Source organism: Aulostomus chinensis, chromosome 16 (genome assembly GCF_037954235.1).
Source record: "Aulostomus chinensis isolate RoL2024-O1b breed Wild chromosome 16, RoL_Achi_v1.0, whole genome shotgun sequence".
NCBI lineage: Eukaryota > Metazoa > Chordata > Actinopteri > Syngnathiformes > Aulostomidae > Aulostomus > Aulostomus chinensis.
Genome location: NC_141335.1, coordinates 6,916,471 through 6,933,247, shown reverse-complemented (window position 1 = coordinate 6,933,247; position 16,777 = coordinate 6,916,471). Strand labels below are relative to the sequence as shown.

General features: G+C 42.6%; 1 protein-coding gene across 4 annotated transcripts in view; it reads right to left on the bottom strand.

Annotated features, from left to right (window-relative positions):
• The window catches only part of LOC147247321 (equilibrative nucleoside transporter 1-like), a 29,841-nt gene extending 15,442 nt beyond the window's left edge, over nucleotides 1-14,399 (bottom strand). The window contains exon 1 of one of the 4 annotated variants that reach the window (XM_086180727.1): nucleotides 14,356-14,399. The gene's annotated coding sequence lies outside the window, so the exon portion shown is untranslated. Of the gene's footprint in view, nucleotides 1-4,818; nucleotides 4,900-12,063; nucleotides 12,118-14,255; nucleotides 14,335-14,355 lie in introns of those variants that run through there. The other 3 variants (XM_086180728.1, XM_086180729.1, XM_086180725.1) reach the window with 3 other exon arrangements.
• Between the last annotated feature and the right edge of the window lie 2,378 nt (nucleotides 14,400-16,777).

Sequence of the window (16,777 nt, the reverse complement as noted above, 5' to 3'; positions counted from 1 at the left end):
ATATCATTACTGTAAAGAAACCGCCATTTCTCAAGTCGTCTTCTCTTTAGGATAACAAACTCCTCACAAAAATGTTTCCGTACATTTGCACTTGACACCACGCGCATATCTCAATGGCATGAGACTCTCACTATTCCTGCGGGTGAGGAGAGGTGTCAGCAGTTTGGAGACATTTCCAGATGAATGAAGAAGCCCACCCCAGTCTGTCAGATTATCTGATGAAAATTAAAACTGTCTTCAAAACTGCACATTAATGAAGGTTCAATGACCAGATGGAAGTGTTTGGTGAGTGGGAAAATCCCAGCTCTTGCATGTTGCACTAATGAGAACATCGATATTAGTCCTGGCAATAACATCAACAGAGAAGAAAGAACACCATCTGCATGCAGCCGACACCCAAACATATTAATCCATCTTTACTGAGACAAAACATTTTTGTGCTGCTGTGCTGTGATGAGCAGGACTCACAGATAATGCATTATGACTCGGGCTGACTAATTCACAAATTATTTTCACACAAATTGTTTTTAATACATTTCAACAACAGCTGCCATTGTGCAACACAAGTGAGAGTCTGGAAGAGAAAAAGAAAAACACTCCAACCACCCCCCCCCAAAAAAAAGCCATCATCGACTTTCATTGCAACTGGTTGCCTTTTGAGCGAGGGAGAAGTTTGTATTGTCAGTCTAACCTTGAATCGTCTCTGCCCCTTTGGCAGAAATGTAACACTGCCTAAGCTTCCCAACTCTCCACCTTTGGTTTGGTGGGAAACTAATCTGACTGTCAGAAGCCACGACTTCAAGTTCTGATTTCATGCAAGTGGCTGAAAGAAATTTTCTTCATATAAAACAGAATACAACAAAAATATATCAAACCAACAAAGCTCAGTTAAAAGAATATAAACTGAAGAACCTTGAGAGGAGGCCAAATTCTTCTTCACTGCATCACTTCAAGGACCGAGAAGCATTTGGATACTCAGTGGCACATTAGCAGGATAACACCGTAGGATTTGGTCACAACAAATGTTCTGATAAGCTACGTTTCCATTTAATGTCAAGTGAATTTTATGTGAATTTAAGTAGAATAAATAAAAGGCATTTCCATGAAGTGGGAGGGAGCAAATAAACTAAGCTAGGTGGTGTAAACCTCCCTTAGAGGATAGGGGTATAGGCAGCGCAACGCATGGTTTTGAAGGCAGTGGCAAAGAAGAGGGAACGGACCCGGAAACACAAAAGATCATTGTTTTGGCCATTTACAGCGAAAGTTGGCAAGTTTAGAGGGTTCTTCGATGGAAGGGTCAGAGTATTGGACATGTTGTACACTATCAGGAGACAGAGGCTTAGTTTGGGAATCTCTCTGAAGGCGGACTTTGAGTTTTTTGGTCAAATTTTGCAGTTTAAGTTAACCTTTTCCAGTGCAAAACTTCAAAATGTGCATCACGATACGTTTATTGAAAGGCACTAATAGACAAATAACCACGGACACTGAAAATGTTAAACCAAGTAAGTGTTTAGTAAACTTTAGTCTGGCATCCCATCAAAGCACAAAATGTAAACTTGGCAACCATTTGAAATAGGGATGCAAATTATCGAGTAATTCATTAATCGATAGTTGGTCCATCTTATCAATTGATGATCAATTAATTGATAAGCAGCAATTTTTCTAAGAAGCTGAATTTCCCCCTGAATATCTACTGTACACGCAACATAAAATGCTATCTTCCTTATATATTCCTTATATTTTCCTTCCTGACATAAAGAGAAAATGAAAATCATATTCCTTAATCAAAGATTTATTCAGGGCAGGGAACAAAACATTCATTCACGAACAGAAGCATGTAATAATACGTAGACTACTTTGACATGAAAATAAATAAGTGCACTGGCACTTAGCAGCAAAACACAATCCTTAAGTAGTACATTCACGGGTGTTAAAAGTGAGATGCGGATTTTAGCTTTTCAACGGTGATACATGGAGAAACACTGTGATATGTAGCATGTGTGTAGGAAGCATGTCACACAACCGCTGGGTCATACGCTCTGCTTTCGTGGAGTCACATGACCTTTGTGCCAACGCTGTGGTGATGGGAGGCTGGGGACCAGTCGCTCCTTGTAACACGGCTGAATGCGACGTATTTGGGTGGTAATTCAGCGAAGTTGTTGAGTTTTTGTATTTAAAAATACTTCCACATATTTTGCATTTGGCCTTTTTGTCGTCATTAATCAGCTTGAAGTGGCTCCATACTGCACTCCGTCTTGACCTCTTCATCCTACATATGTTCCTGCGTGTGCGTCAAGTACGTCTGGCGTCAAGCGCCCTCACGTGGACTGACGGGGAATTGCTGGTTCAAAACCCAATTAATTTATTTTAGTCGGGTAATTTCTTATCGACAATTAATCGATAATCGATTGACTGTTTGCATCCCTAATTTGAAACATTAAAAAGTTTCTCGTAGAAAGTACCGGGTTTCAAATTAAAATGTGTAAACTACTATTTTCCTCTTTTCTCAGTGCCATTAATAATCTCTGTCTGAGTTTGAAGTTGAGAGCCAATTTCACTTTCACTCTTTAGTTGCAAGGGAACTTTCATTAAGCACAGATGTTCAGTACTCTGCTTAAGTCCTCTATGATTAAACTCTGTTTTTCTGTCTGTGCAGGATGGGACGTAATCAGAATAATAGAGACAGTAACAATGGCACAAAGACAGCGTTTCGTGAGAAACTAATGCGAGCAACATACTGGTAAATAATCCCTATGGGAAAAACTCCAGAATGAAAACAAAACAAAACAAAAACACAAAACCCACACATCCATACCAGATGAGAGAGGCCATATAAAAGGTCTTCAAATCCATTGTCCTTGCCGTGACATCACCCTTTGCCCCCAAATCATTTCCTGCCAATTAGAGAGAGCAGGAACAAAGGCCAACTCCAGCTGCCCGTCTTTCCAGTTGATTCAGGTCGTCTGGATAAACACCAGACTGGTGAACTGGGATGTGCCACAGCTCACACAGATGGGTTTACATGACTTATACGAAAGAGCCTGTGGTTACTCTTGATGAGTCATCTTAGACTCATCTCATCTTCATGCCACGAGCTGCCACCACCCAGAAAATGCTTCTGCTGACAATAATTATTCACGCGTTTTTTTTCTTTTTTCCTACAACGCAGATCTAGTCAATTCAGGTAAAAGTTGGGACGACCAAACTGCTCTATAACAGATGGTCCTGTATACCAAGAAGTGAGCTGCTAATGCCGCTGTCAGCTGCTCACTAGAAAACAAAGCTACCATTCTGGTGCCCTCCTCTCCTTGCTCCAGGGTCAGTAGTGTCAGAAATAGCACACAGACATGTGTGACTTAGTGCCCAGCCCCGAAACACGCCGCTCACTTTCGGACATCCCCTGACACAGAGGAGCAACAGTCATCCTGCGATGAACTAAAATACTCCCTCTCTCCCTTTATATATATATATATATATATATATATATACATATACACACAGACACACACGCACGCACACATATATACACAGACACATGAAGATGCTCAAGGTCAATCATTTTCTATAATAACTGACAATTAAAAAAATATTTGCATCGTATTTACTTTGTAAAACTTCAGGGAGTTATTTTGTTTATTTTTCTTTTCACCAAAAATTTCAGTTAACTTTATAAGAAAAGCTGGGGGGGGGGGGGGTTCCCCACGAGTTGGGTTAGAAGGTCTCAACATCCTTCCCCTTCCTTGTTTTATGTTATTGGTTTTAAAAGAATATACCTGTTCACAATTTGACTTATGTCTCCTTGATTATAATTACCTGAAGAAAAAAAAAACCCCATATCTGCAGTCCTATACGACTGATTAGACACTGGCTGGTATTACTGACCTACTTACATAAAAATTGACACAGATTCGCAGATTTATCCAACAGAATGTTATCTATTTATGCCCCCATTTCCGATTTGGATTATCTCCATCTGATATGCGTATAAAGCTGTTTTTATGTGCGTTCATGTCCTGAAATGCACGATTTTTCTACGTGACGGTCCGCCACTGAATCTCACCCCTGTCTAACACGTGGCTCCGTCGAGGCAGCAGCAGCAGTCATATGCCCCATAATCTGTCACTGGCTCTCCTCTACGGCTACACACAACTAAAAAAAAAAGAGAAAAAAAAAGAAACAAGACTCTGATCTAAAATAACAGACTACCAACTGAAAAAGATCCTCCTTTGTCCATTTGAGAGGAGCTTAATGAAACTGGTGCCCAGTCACAAACTGCGTGGCAACAGGTTCAGCGTTATTGACTCCAAGGAAGGGAGACCACGTGTATCATACGAAACCCAACTATTACAGGATATGACGTTCTTATCTAATGACAGAATACTTTATTTTTTGTAACCAAAGCGCGAGAATGTCGTTTATAAACTAGCCCTCAATGCCGAGTGACAGTATTAACGAGCTAACTACGCCCTGCTCGGAGTTGGCGCTAAAATTAAGTTTTCTTCCCAGTCAACAAAGAAGGCATGCTGGGGAGTGATACGTGAACGCCGGCAACCCTACAGCCGACAGTCGCTCACTACTTCAAGAAAGACATTTAAAAAAAAAAACAGAATAAAAACAAGCAGAACTGCCACACTCAAACACAAAAGTTGGGAGAGTTTCACTCCAAATGCGTCATTGTGATTTTATCCTAAATTTCAACCCCTCGGCTTTTTGCGTGCCGAGTACGCAGCCGCCGCAGAGGTAACGGACATAAGCCGTTGCCATGGAGATACGGAGGTTTAACTCCGTGTTTAATCAATGAATAATGAGATGCCCTACCTTCTCATCACAGTCCGTGAAGCTTCGAGGTATCTGGTCCGCGATGTGTCCTCAGAGCTGAGGGAACTGCTCAACTACCCCTCCACCCCCCCCCCCCCCCCCCCACCACCATGATGCTTTCAAGTGCCCCTTGTAAAAGTTAGCTCTAAGAGTTGTCAAAGGAACGCACTTCCTGCCTGTAAAACAAAAATGGGTAGCACGTTAAAAAATATATATATAAAATCATTAAATTGTAGTCCAGCTTATTTGAGTCTGATCTGAGTCAAAACATACGTAAATTTTCAACTTTTAGTTACCAGAATGCACTTAAATTGTGGAACGTCAGATTGCAATTTAAGGCATCTGGGGGGGGGACGTGAAATGTCATCCTGAACGTGCGTGAGTCTTTGCTTTGTAACATTTTTGGTTGATGAATAACTTCTTTATTCCTGCATCAAAATAAATTCCCACAGAATGATAAAGGGCACAGCAAGCAAAGAATTCTGGCCACTTACTGTAATCAGTCGTGGTAAAGGCAGTTGCTTTAAACTGAAATATATGTGGTAACGCTCTGCAAAATGGCAATGAAAGCAAACAATCTCTTACCAAACTCATTTGCTGGTTCCCTGGCTTAATTTTTCATTGGAAAACAAAACTTGGAATTATTATTATTATTATTATTATTATTATCATTATTATTATTATGTGTTGAAGTAAAGAATTCAGTTGCTGAACAAGACTCAAAAAGGAACAACTTTTTTTTCACTTTGGCAGTTGCAACTCACTTAACATCAAGAAAGGAAAACTAAAAGTTATTCCTGTTCTGTTTTTCTCAGAAAAGTTCCGTGCCACATCATTCCCTTAGTGACGAAAGAGGGATTGATTGCTTTTGGTCAATCTATTGGCAGAACTGCCTGGAGGGAGCTGTTCACTTCTACCATTAATCATGTGATCTCTGCTTTACTCCCATTTAACTATACTGTTTTTTACAAATACAGACACCACATGTACTTGGACGGAAGGTCAATACAAATGCTGACGGTGACGTCAAGGACAAAACAACATGAGGTGTTGGTATAGGAAAGACAGCGTTCGCCCGTATCGTTCAATCCATGAACAGTGAATGAGATGGAACAACTGTCTCAGTCCAGGAAAAAATGTGCAATCAGTATTGCTATTGTGCAACACAATGTTCTGTTCTAAATCAGGCAAGAAAAAGAAAGTGTTGGGTGTCAACACAGCACAAACACCTCTGTGACTCCCTTTAGAGTGCAGCTTGTTTTCCTAAGTGTCTGCATGGACTGACACCAGTGTATAATTCCATCATAACACTGTCTGAACCACATTGCCGAGGAGTTGTTTATGGTCACTTGTACACTAAGCTAAGTGTCAGTCTGTGCTGTTTGCTCATATAGTCGTGGTAGGTACACAGTCATCCACACCCTGTCTCCCCCCTGTCTAAAAAAAGCTTACTGAGGTTTTGGACAGAAACCATCTGTGAAGGAGACTGGCTGCTCCCTCGCGGTCATGAAGCCAAGGTCTCATGCCGCTTGTAAGAAGACACAAAACTACTCTTCATTTTCATAACTTGGCACTCAATTTCCTTAATTTCCCACACATAAATCTTTCCATCACAACTCTCTCTCTCTATCTCTCCTGCTCTCATTTCCTATTTGTTGTTTCTGTAGCCAAAAGCAAAAGTCAGTTCAAAAGGACACAGCCTTGACTGAGTTTTTCCAAAGACTTGGAACACGAGAGGAAAAAAGAGGGACTAAAAACAGAGAAAAGACAGAATAAGGAGGTTGCTAGCAAGTATCTTCCCCCTCCGGATATTTGAAAGGAAGTGTGAGGAACGAAACTGAAGAAGATGAAGAGCAAGCAAACGTGCACTGCCAGCGATGAAAAGGCTTTCAGTCCGTAGCCCAGCAGGTGCATTTGAGGTTGATGTTTTGCCACCAACTGATTCCTGAGAGGCATCTAACTGTCACTGACGTTACAGTGTTCAGCCTGCAAAAACAGAACCTGCTGCCAAATCAACCTATTTGCCATCATCACCAGAGCCAGACAAGGAGATAAACCCCTTCTCTCTCTCTCTCTCTCTCTCTCTCTCTCTTTTGTGTGTGCTCTAGGGAGCTGAGACCCACAGAAGTCACTTGTTAGCTTAAAATAATGAAAAGTAGTGGGTGGGTTAGCTCGTGTTTGCATTTCTCTGTCAAAAGTCATCAGCTAGATAACGTTCAGGATTTTGGTTTGTCCAACAGTAATCTCCCTCATCTTCGCTTACAAATTAGCGGCAGCGGACGCTCCTCTAAGCACCGAATCAAGTTTTGTTTGTTACGATTGCGCTTTTAACGAGCTCCGCCATTTGCGCGCGTTGTGCGTTATTTTGTAGCGAATGTGACGCAAGTTTTTTTTTTTTACGCTGGAGAAAAGTGAATTTGATGACTTTTGACTGAGCATGTGGTAAACACCAAGGAGAAAAGTGTATCTGTCTTCTTATGTCACCAACTCCTCCCCTTCCTGTTTACCCTATTCAGATCCCTCTGATGCCATTTTTAGAAGTAAAATGTTATAAGCAAGCACACATCCTACATGTCTACTTCAAGTACATCCTGTGATGACTGTGGCATAAGAGGTGGGTCCTGGAAAGGAGGAGGGAATGACATGAATGAGCTGGAAGTGGCTTTTTGACCACATACTGAGATTTAAGAGGACACAATTAGCCAAAGGAATTTCAACAGATGGCCTCTTTAACCCCTAAATGACTCAGAAGACACAAAAGACAGACAGAGAGAGAGAGAGAGACGGGAATTCCATTTGAGATTAAAATTTTTAAGGCTATGTTTGGAGGGATTAAGTTTTGGATTGACGCGATTAAAAACAGGCAGCTCCTCGGGGAGGTATGCCAATGAGAAAACCCTCCTCGTCTTTACCTGGCTAGATCATTGTGAATGGTCAGTAGAGGTCACATCCTCGGACCAAATGCCTGTCAAGATGGATGAAATGTCCCACAGACAATGGATTCCTGTTAATCCAGGGAAGGTGAAGTCCCTCCATTCTGGGATTTACCTCTTTAGGAGAGAACCAGTCGAGGACATTTCGTCTGCATGTGGTCACGCTAAATGATGTGGTCAGTACTCTTCTGTAACCCCCCCCCCTCCCCCGTATTTTAGTCATGTGTTTAAATCATCAGTCTTTGGCTCTCATCCTGATTTACCCTTTCTACCTTATCAGAGACTATCCATCCTCTTGACCTGAATATGTTGGAGCTCTGCCATAACCGTGTTTTCAATGGTGGGGCAGGTTAATTTGACATCCTTTTGCAATTTGGAATGCATTACTCAATTGTTCTCTCTGTTACTGCGTGAGGCGGCACCAGTTGTATTCTCTGGACTCAAGGATAACAGACAATTAGGTCCTGACCCGCTTCATGTTCTCTGGAGCCTGGAGTCCATCTGTTGAAACCATCGAGGACGCTATAAAAGAAAATACCATACGTGGAGGAGAGATTATGATAGAAATGACCAGAGCCCGCCCATTAATGGATGTTTAGGCCTGATGTTTATACAAATATTAAGTAGTACAAAAATTTGATATCAGTACATTGGATGCTATAATTGATGATACCGCGATCCAGAATGATTGGTTGTTGTTAAAAATTAGCACATGACTTCCCTTGAAATTATCTGTCTGTCTGTCTGTCTGTATTACACCTGGAAGAGTGTCTGCCAGACATGTCTAGGTGTACTGCATGGTGTCAACTAAACTGGAACATCTCTCAGTCAAAAAGATTTCAAACATCAGATGGCCTGGACTTCGTGCCATCAGGCTCCCCTCCTGTGGAACCATCTCCCAGTTTCAGTCCGGGATGCGGGCACCCTCTCGACCTTTAAGAGCAGACTTAAGACCTTCCTTTTTGATCAGGCTTATAGTTGGGCTGCTTAGGCTGGCCCTTAGATATGCTGCTATAGGCTTAGGCTGCCGGGGATCTCCCATGGTGCACTGGGCTTCTCTCTACTCCTCTCTGTCCTCCTATATTAGTCATACATAAATCATACTCATACATATTACTAACTCATCTTCTTCTCCGGAGCCTTCGGGCTCCCCTCATCCCAGATCCCGGGTGCTGCTGGAGGAGGCTGCAGACCTGAAGAGGCTCAAGCTGCCATCCGTAGCTCCACCTGCTCACGTCCCCCTCTGTCCATCAGTCTCTTCCCTTTCTCTCTCTCTTTATCTCTGTCCCTCTCTTTCCTTCTGCATATCTGTCTTCCTCCATTATCTGTCTTTGTCTCTGCCCTGCTCTCCTGCTCTCTTTCCCCCCAACCGGTCAAAGCAGAAGGCCGTCCCCATTGAGCCTGGGTCTGCTCGACGTTCCTGCCTGTTAAAAGGAAGGTTCTGGCGCCGCTGTTGCAGGATGTGCTTGCTGATGGAGAATTGTTGGGTGGAGGTTCATTGAAGGAGTGAGGTACTGGACCTGCTCTACTTGGAAAGTGTCATGAGAGAACTGTTGTCGTGATTTGGAGCTATATAAATAAAACTGACTTGACTTGATGAAGAGATGAGATGAGATATCGATAGAAATACAAAATTTACATCTTCGCCCCACTATGATGACTAATTGCATGGAAATCTGATGAACTTTCATGAACAAAGGTCATCAGATGTCTCGTGCGCCATGGGCAGTTCCTCAAAATGAATCATTTTGCCCGCGTGCCCAAAACGTGAGAAAATCGCTGATACATACAAAACATGTCATGCAGCACCCATGTGAAGGGGCGTGTCTCCTGGTGTGATGTCACACTGGCCCCCACAATTTTGACCATGAAAATGTGTCAGTGTGCTTTTTTTCACCACTAAATGTTACACATCTAATACTGAATTCCAACTGGACTGTGGAGGTCCATCAACTACTGGGGAACCTATGGGGATAAAGCTTATTAAATTAATAAGTTTTTAATTTTTACTCAACACACCCAGAAGATGAATCAATCCCTTAAATCAATGGGCTTTCTTTTTTTTTTTTTTTTCCTTTTTAATCAAACTCAAATACAGAGTGCTCACCCAAAAACAATGCCTGATGGTGCATTCACACCGCACCAGAAACAAAGACAAGGTCCCCCCGAATCATATGCCCTGTAACACCTCATACTCACGAATAGAACGAGCTCAGAATTTGCAGATATGCAAAGTCGTGTCCAAAAGTTATTGCGGACTGTGCAGATTTAAGGGAAAATAACAAATATCAGAAAAAAGAAAAGATGGTGCTGAAAGGGCTATCATATATGACATTTACTGACCCTTCAAGCATAAGTATGTTTTTGCCTACTCAGATGGTACGAGTGATGTAACTTGTTTACTCATAAGAACAGTAAAGGACGTGTGTACCCCACCCTGTAAAGGAAGACAGCCCGGGGTCTTTAAAATCGCTTTCTATCAGTTGCTTTTGTGACTCATAAGAATTCTCTAATCACTCAACTGCCTTAATCAAAACCGTATTCTGCAAATGAAGCTTCCTCCTATTGAGCAGGTTCAAATAAAGAAAGCGTGACCTCACAGGCTGTAACCAGACCCTTCAGCTGCGCATGTGGACGGCATGGTAACAAGACACCCATGTGATTAAGTGAGATGCATAGGTATGTTAGTGGCTACGTGTGAAACATCTCAGAGGCCATAGGACAACGTACTCAAGCGAGCAGGGGTTCAATTCCACTGTTGCACTTAGCGATCAATCATCTAACTACTACACTGACTTGTGGGATGATGTATTCTTGTAGACCAAACCCTAAAGTTAATTATCTCAACTGGGGGATTTCTGACTGAAAATTTCTTTACAGCTTCACATCAGTCCAAGCCTTATACAGTCGTATTTTGGTGGTGGGGGGGGGTTGTGTTTTTTTTGGAGTTGCCTAAAACCCTTACAACTGCAGTACAAAAGCAGAAGAACCTCTAAAAAAACAACAGGATCCTTGTACTTCATGCTGAGAACCACTTCTGCTAAATTCAGCTCAGATTTCCATCCATCCATCCATCCATCCATCCATCCATCCATTTTCTATACCGCTTATCCACTAAGGGTCGTGGGGGGGCTGGATTCTATCCCAGCTGACATTGGGCGAGAGGCGGGTTCAACCGGGACAGGCTGCAATTAGGGGCTCAGTATCTTGCTCAAGGATACTTTGACATGGTCGCCTGGGGAAGCGAGGATGGAACCAGCGACCCTTGGGTTGCCAGAGGGCCACTCTACCTCTGAGTCACACTGCCCCCCCTCTCAGCTCTGATTCAAATGATTAAAAATATGTTTGTGATTGTGTCGAGGCGTTTCCCTGAGCTAACATTGGGAAGTTACATGAACTCATCCACTGCCGAATTGTTAGGAGGGGATTTTTGTGTCTTTTTTTTAAACACAGAAAAACATTCTTGTTGCCTTTATTAAACCACTGTCTCAAATAAGAACAAAAGCCTGTTAGAACATTTGTTGATAGAACAACGACAGACTCGTTGGCCTCTTTGCAACTCACTAAACGTATATCTGTGTGTACAAGATGCTTTACCAAAGAAAATGTGAAACAAACCCACACTTATTTATGGTAAGCTTGAGAGGAGTAAAACCACATTCCGATGTAAATAAAATGAGCCCTAGCATGTAAACTTCCTGATCGAATATTCTCCCTCAAGTAAATTTTAAATTATGATAGTGAATCGAAATTGTAAATATTTGCTGGGGACATTTCACTAGACAAATATTTGGAGTGTATGGTTTCCATTGCGACAGTAAATGAGCTTGTGTTATATTTTACACATAAAAAAAACTGGGTGAAAGGTGATTTTAGTCAAGCAATAATCCATCCTAAAAAAAAAAAAAGTACTTCTACTCAACGAGTGTCAGTATTCATACATGAGGATTTATGACTTTCTGCCTCAGAGGGAATCTGCCTGTAAACACAATCAGGCCCCTTGGTCATCCGGTTGTCACGGCATCATACCACGGTTAGTCTGGTCTGGCTTCCACACTGAACTTTCTAATTATAGTTGTGGAGTTGTTTTAAGGTCCTGACGGGAGACGTGCGCCGGAGGCTGAAGGCCAGCGGGACTTTCAGTGTCTTAGTTAAAGGTACTTACACAGGAAAACGCTCGCCGCTCCCACTGGTGACGCCATCTGAGGTTATTTCAATAATTTAACCCAAAAAAAAAAATCGACTGATACATATTTAAATAACTATTCAAGTGTTTCTTTTACAAAAAGGAGGTTTGAAAGACGAAACGTACCAGGCAGAGAGGGTTTAACTGATTGCGGGAGTTCTAGGATCTGTTCATGCCGTACGCTTTGAGTTTTCCTCCTCCGCAACATGGGCAGATAAGTACAGACAGAAAAAAAATGATTCATGTTTAGAATGTTGGCCCCTGTTTCATTTTGATCATGAAAACTTCACTCATGAGTTTTTCAAATTTATAGAGGTGCAATATGAAACCAGATGCACACATATTATTAACTGAAACTTTTTGTTTCTCAAAAAAAAGTTAAATGGAGTACAAAAAACAAACTTCAGGGGAATCTCAGTGATGACGTTCTCTTTTGCAGTCACATCCTGAAGGCTATCGAGTACAACCACAGTCTGATCTGCTGGCTACTGAGCAGCCAGGGTGGATCCAGGACCTTGCTCAAGGGCAGCTGGTGGTGGTCGTGAATGTCAGGCTGTTGCTGCTTCCTCACTGTCCCCAGCCAACTTAATCTTCAAAGCTCACAAACTAATTTCTCTATATTATCTCCAGACTCTCAGTTGATTCAAAACTTGGCTGTACCAACATGGCTTCTTTGGCTCCTAATAGTCTGAGCCCCCCTTGATTGCAGTAGAGAGCAATGGGATCAAAAACCAACAAGCACCCGGTGAGATGTTCAGGAAATCCTGACTCTGTAGAGCAAGCAGGTGCCATAACTACACTGAACATTTTAAGTTCAGCCAGCAGCCGAGGAAGTTGTAAAAACAGGCAGTGAGTTCTGAAGCTGCAAGACGTTGTTGCAACGGTTGTGTCTGGAGGCTTCAGACTTTCTCAGAAAGAGTGAAGATGAGGGGAGACATGTTACAGGAAGAATTTTAGAGCCATCAGGAAGGGGTGACAAAGGCTGAGGAATAAGGTTCCCAGGGCGCCTTGACAAAATGGGATCTGTTGAAGCACAAGATATGGGGGGCAGATTTATGGAGACTGGAGCCATGCGGGCTGGGAGAGGACCCTGAGTGTCTGGGTGGCATCCATAACTCATGCAGCTAGGTGACGTCATGATAAGGTGCTTGTGGCTCTTATCTGCACACGCTTCTTGCAGGGAGGAACGCCGAGGCCGGTACAGAGATCGACTGTTGAGATGACAGCGTCGTGTGAGGAGGGAGGGGAAACCCTCGCAGAACCAGCCCTTAAGTGAGGAGTGAGGACAGGAAGTGGCAGGTACAGTCGCTCCCTGTTTGGCTGCAGATTTTTTTCCAAACCAAATCAACCAATCAGTTGCTGTCAAGTCAAGAAGGGCAAGAAAAAGCAGCTCATAGGAGAAAGAGGTACCTGAAACACCTCATGAAGGACAGTTACCACCTGACGACATCTGCCTCTGGTCAGGCAGCAGAATGCAACCCAGCAGGTGCATGGAAGGAGCAAGTGGACAACCTAAAAACACATTTAGTTATCAGACATGCAGTTCATCTTCTAATGATCAGTTACACTCAGGTCAGTCAAAACCAGCAACACCAGCAACACCAGCATCCACAATCTTAACACAACAGACCAGCAAAGCAGCTTTCTCCAAACACCAGGACTGCTGAGAGGCAAACAGCTTCAGACCTTATCAAACACAGAAGATTTTGTGTGTGTGTGTGTGTGTGTGTGTGCAGGGTGAGAGCCTAAATGTTTTTTACATGATGGTGAGCAAGTCTATTCTCAGAGCTCTTTCATGCTGCCCCCTGCTGTGTGTTTGTTTGTTTGTGTGTGTGTGTGTGTGTGTGTGTGTGTGTGTGTGTGTGTATATGTGTCTGTATTTGTGTGTGAAGAGGATCTACAGTCTCACACTGTCACCTGCTGCAATGCCTCAACTCAGACTGTGCTCAATCTTTGTCCCACAGCAACTTTGAGTCTAAAGCCAGGTCACCTTTTAACTGCAGCTATCACAACACACACACACACACACACACACACACACACACACACACACACACACACACAGCACTGTCTAACATAAACCATCCAGACTGCAGCATGCAAGCCTGATGTTTTTGTTGTTGTTTTAATTAATGAGCTCATGTCCTGCAGCATCAGCTCGCGCGCTGTCGGGTCTACTTGGAGAGACAGATGTGATGCGTCTGTCACGTGCACGCGGCGCACTGCGACTTTTAGTGAACATTTGACCTTGTCACGTCTATGCCGGCGCTCCGCAACAAGCTTGAAGACCTCCCTCCTCAGAGTTACCGATAGCTTACCTACGTCTGCATCCCCTCAAACATCCTGATCGCCTCCAAGTCCTTTTTTTTTTTTTTTTGCGTTTGCAGCAGTCTGCGCTCTTTCCGACGCGTGACTTACCTCACTCAACCGACCTGCGACGTTCTCACAACTGCGCAGTGGTAGATGACAGCATGCATGCACTCACACAGCACGCACCTATTGGTCCGTTTCCCTCTCTCGTCTCATTCATCAGCTGGAAAAGTTAACACAACCCCTGCACGTTCATGCAGCTGGCGACGAGAGACGAGCCGCGGGAGGAGGCAGGATGTGCGCGACCGCTCGGGGTTCCGTCAGGTAACCGCTCAGCAGGTTACTCTGGATTATTATCAACGACAACAAAAAAAAAGCAGCAGCAGGTTAATGAAGTACGAGCTGAAAACCAGACAAAGTTGGAGAAAATGACTTAAAACATGTAAATCAAATTAACGGAGACAGTAATACTTCTTTGTTACTGTTATCACTGTACTAGTATTTATATATCTAATTAAAGGTTATATTTTTTAATTTTATATCATTAACTTTTACATATAAAACTTAATAGTGTGTGTACATATATATGTGTGTGTGTGTGTGTAGGAATGAATAGATAATCCACAAAATTAATGAATAATATCATTGAATTAAAATAATTAGTGGTAGAAATGTTATTGATAAAATCAAATAATAATAATAATACAATTAATTTATATATATATATATATATATATATATATATATATATAGTGTAGTTTACTAATTGTGTTGCTTCCTGTTTTGTTAGGTAAAAGGCTACATAAAAATATACAACCCTAATTATAATATTTTCATTATAGTGGCAGGAAGTGTTTTAATAGCACAATATTTGCTTCGCTTTTGTCCACTTACCCGCCTGAAGTTTTCAGTTTCTAAAAGGGGAGAATTTTGTTGTAAATACTGTGAGATTTTGAGAGATTTTACCGCAAGAAACGAGGTTCCCCGTGTGACTGAAATGTTAAATACTGTGCAAAATCACTTAGTGAGCCACAGAAGAATGGAAGCACATAAATAACCAATATTTGTCACATCTGTGAGGTGGGAAAAGGGATAAAATCGTTGTGGGAATCCATCAACAACAGCATCACTCTTCTTCTCTGCTGTTGATGGCAGACCTGCATGTGACTTGTATATGCTGGGACTTGCAACAGAAAGACCAGTGTATCATCTGACCTTCCTCCAGATGTGCAACACGCAAACAGGAACATTTGACATAAAACTTCTCTGTCAGGATTGAGACATGCAGAACGGACAGACGTATTTCTGTCCGTCGGTTTTTGTTTCCATCGGTGGTCCAGCAGATGTTTTCGTTCTTCTTATATGCCAAACCAAACTTCCGAGGACGTTGTCGGTCATGTCTTTGCATCCCTTGCACCAAGAATTCCCTGTCCAAGGAACTTCCTTCTGGATGTGTTTGGTGGAAAACGCGCTGGATGCGTGGGAGAATCTCTGAATGAGTCACTTATGCCACTGAGGCTCTGCAGAATTCCTGACGATTGCTTGGTTCATGTGAAATTCCTCCTGGCACTTTGTTGCTGGTGCAGTGTTTGACTGCAACCCCTCTTCTACTGTGTTAATCTGAGAAGGAGCCTGACCCACATACATAAAATCCCTTGAGTACTTTTCACATAATTTAACTTCACAGAAGATTAACCTCTTGCCCTCTTTTTCAGGCAAGTCGGGGCAATTTCTCTAAAAGTCTGGGTCAAAATCCTCTTCGTACAGTGCAACACATTGTGAAACTCTATTCAAATGCTACAACAGCAGTGATTTTTTGATAAATCTGGGTAGCTGGAACTCTTGTAAACAAATAATGTGGTTATAGTTAAATAATCAGCTGGTCACTGGAGTTCCATAAAGGCCTGGCATGAGCTGACATGTGGGAAACAGTTCCCAGGGGTGCTTGCTGGTGACCCTGTGTCTATAGGCGAGGTTGCATAACCAGATTAGAGTAGCTGGTTTGGGGTTTGAGGGTCACTGGGGCCTGATTAGCTCTTTAGCTTTAAAATGTACAATCTGAAACGCCTCGAGCAGCTTCTCAAACACGGGGATTCCTCAAAGAGCTCCTGTTCTGTGAGGTTTTGGGGCCAGCTGGGAGGGAACCAAGTCTGGCTTTTTCAGGTCTGTGCGCTCCTTTGATTAGACCCTAGACTCCTGGGTGAATGGTTAAACCCAGGCTATTGTGAGGATAAAAATCTACAGCAGCTTTTTGATAATTAGCAGCTGGGATAAAAGACTGTCTTAGATCAAGCCTGTAGTTTTGCAGCTCGTCGTAGTTGTAGTTTATCTTCCTCACAACTGCCACTTTGATAAAATAAGATACCGCAACAATGTGAACAGGCTGCCCTTTCACTGAATCTCAAGAGTGAGCAGGACGCAACGAATGTGATAACTTGCTTTAACATTCCGCAGACACTTCCCATCAACTGACTTCTTCTTTCATCCTCAAACACTGCTCACTTTATTTAGAGTAACAAACAGTGGCTGT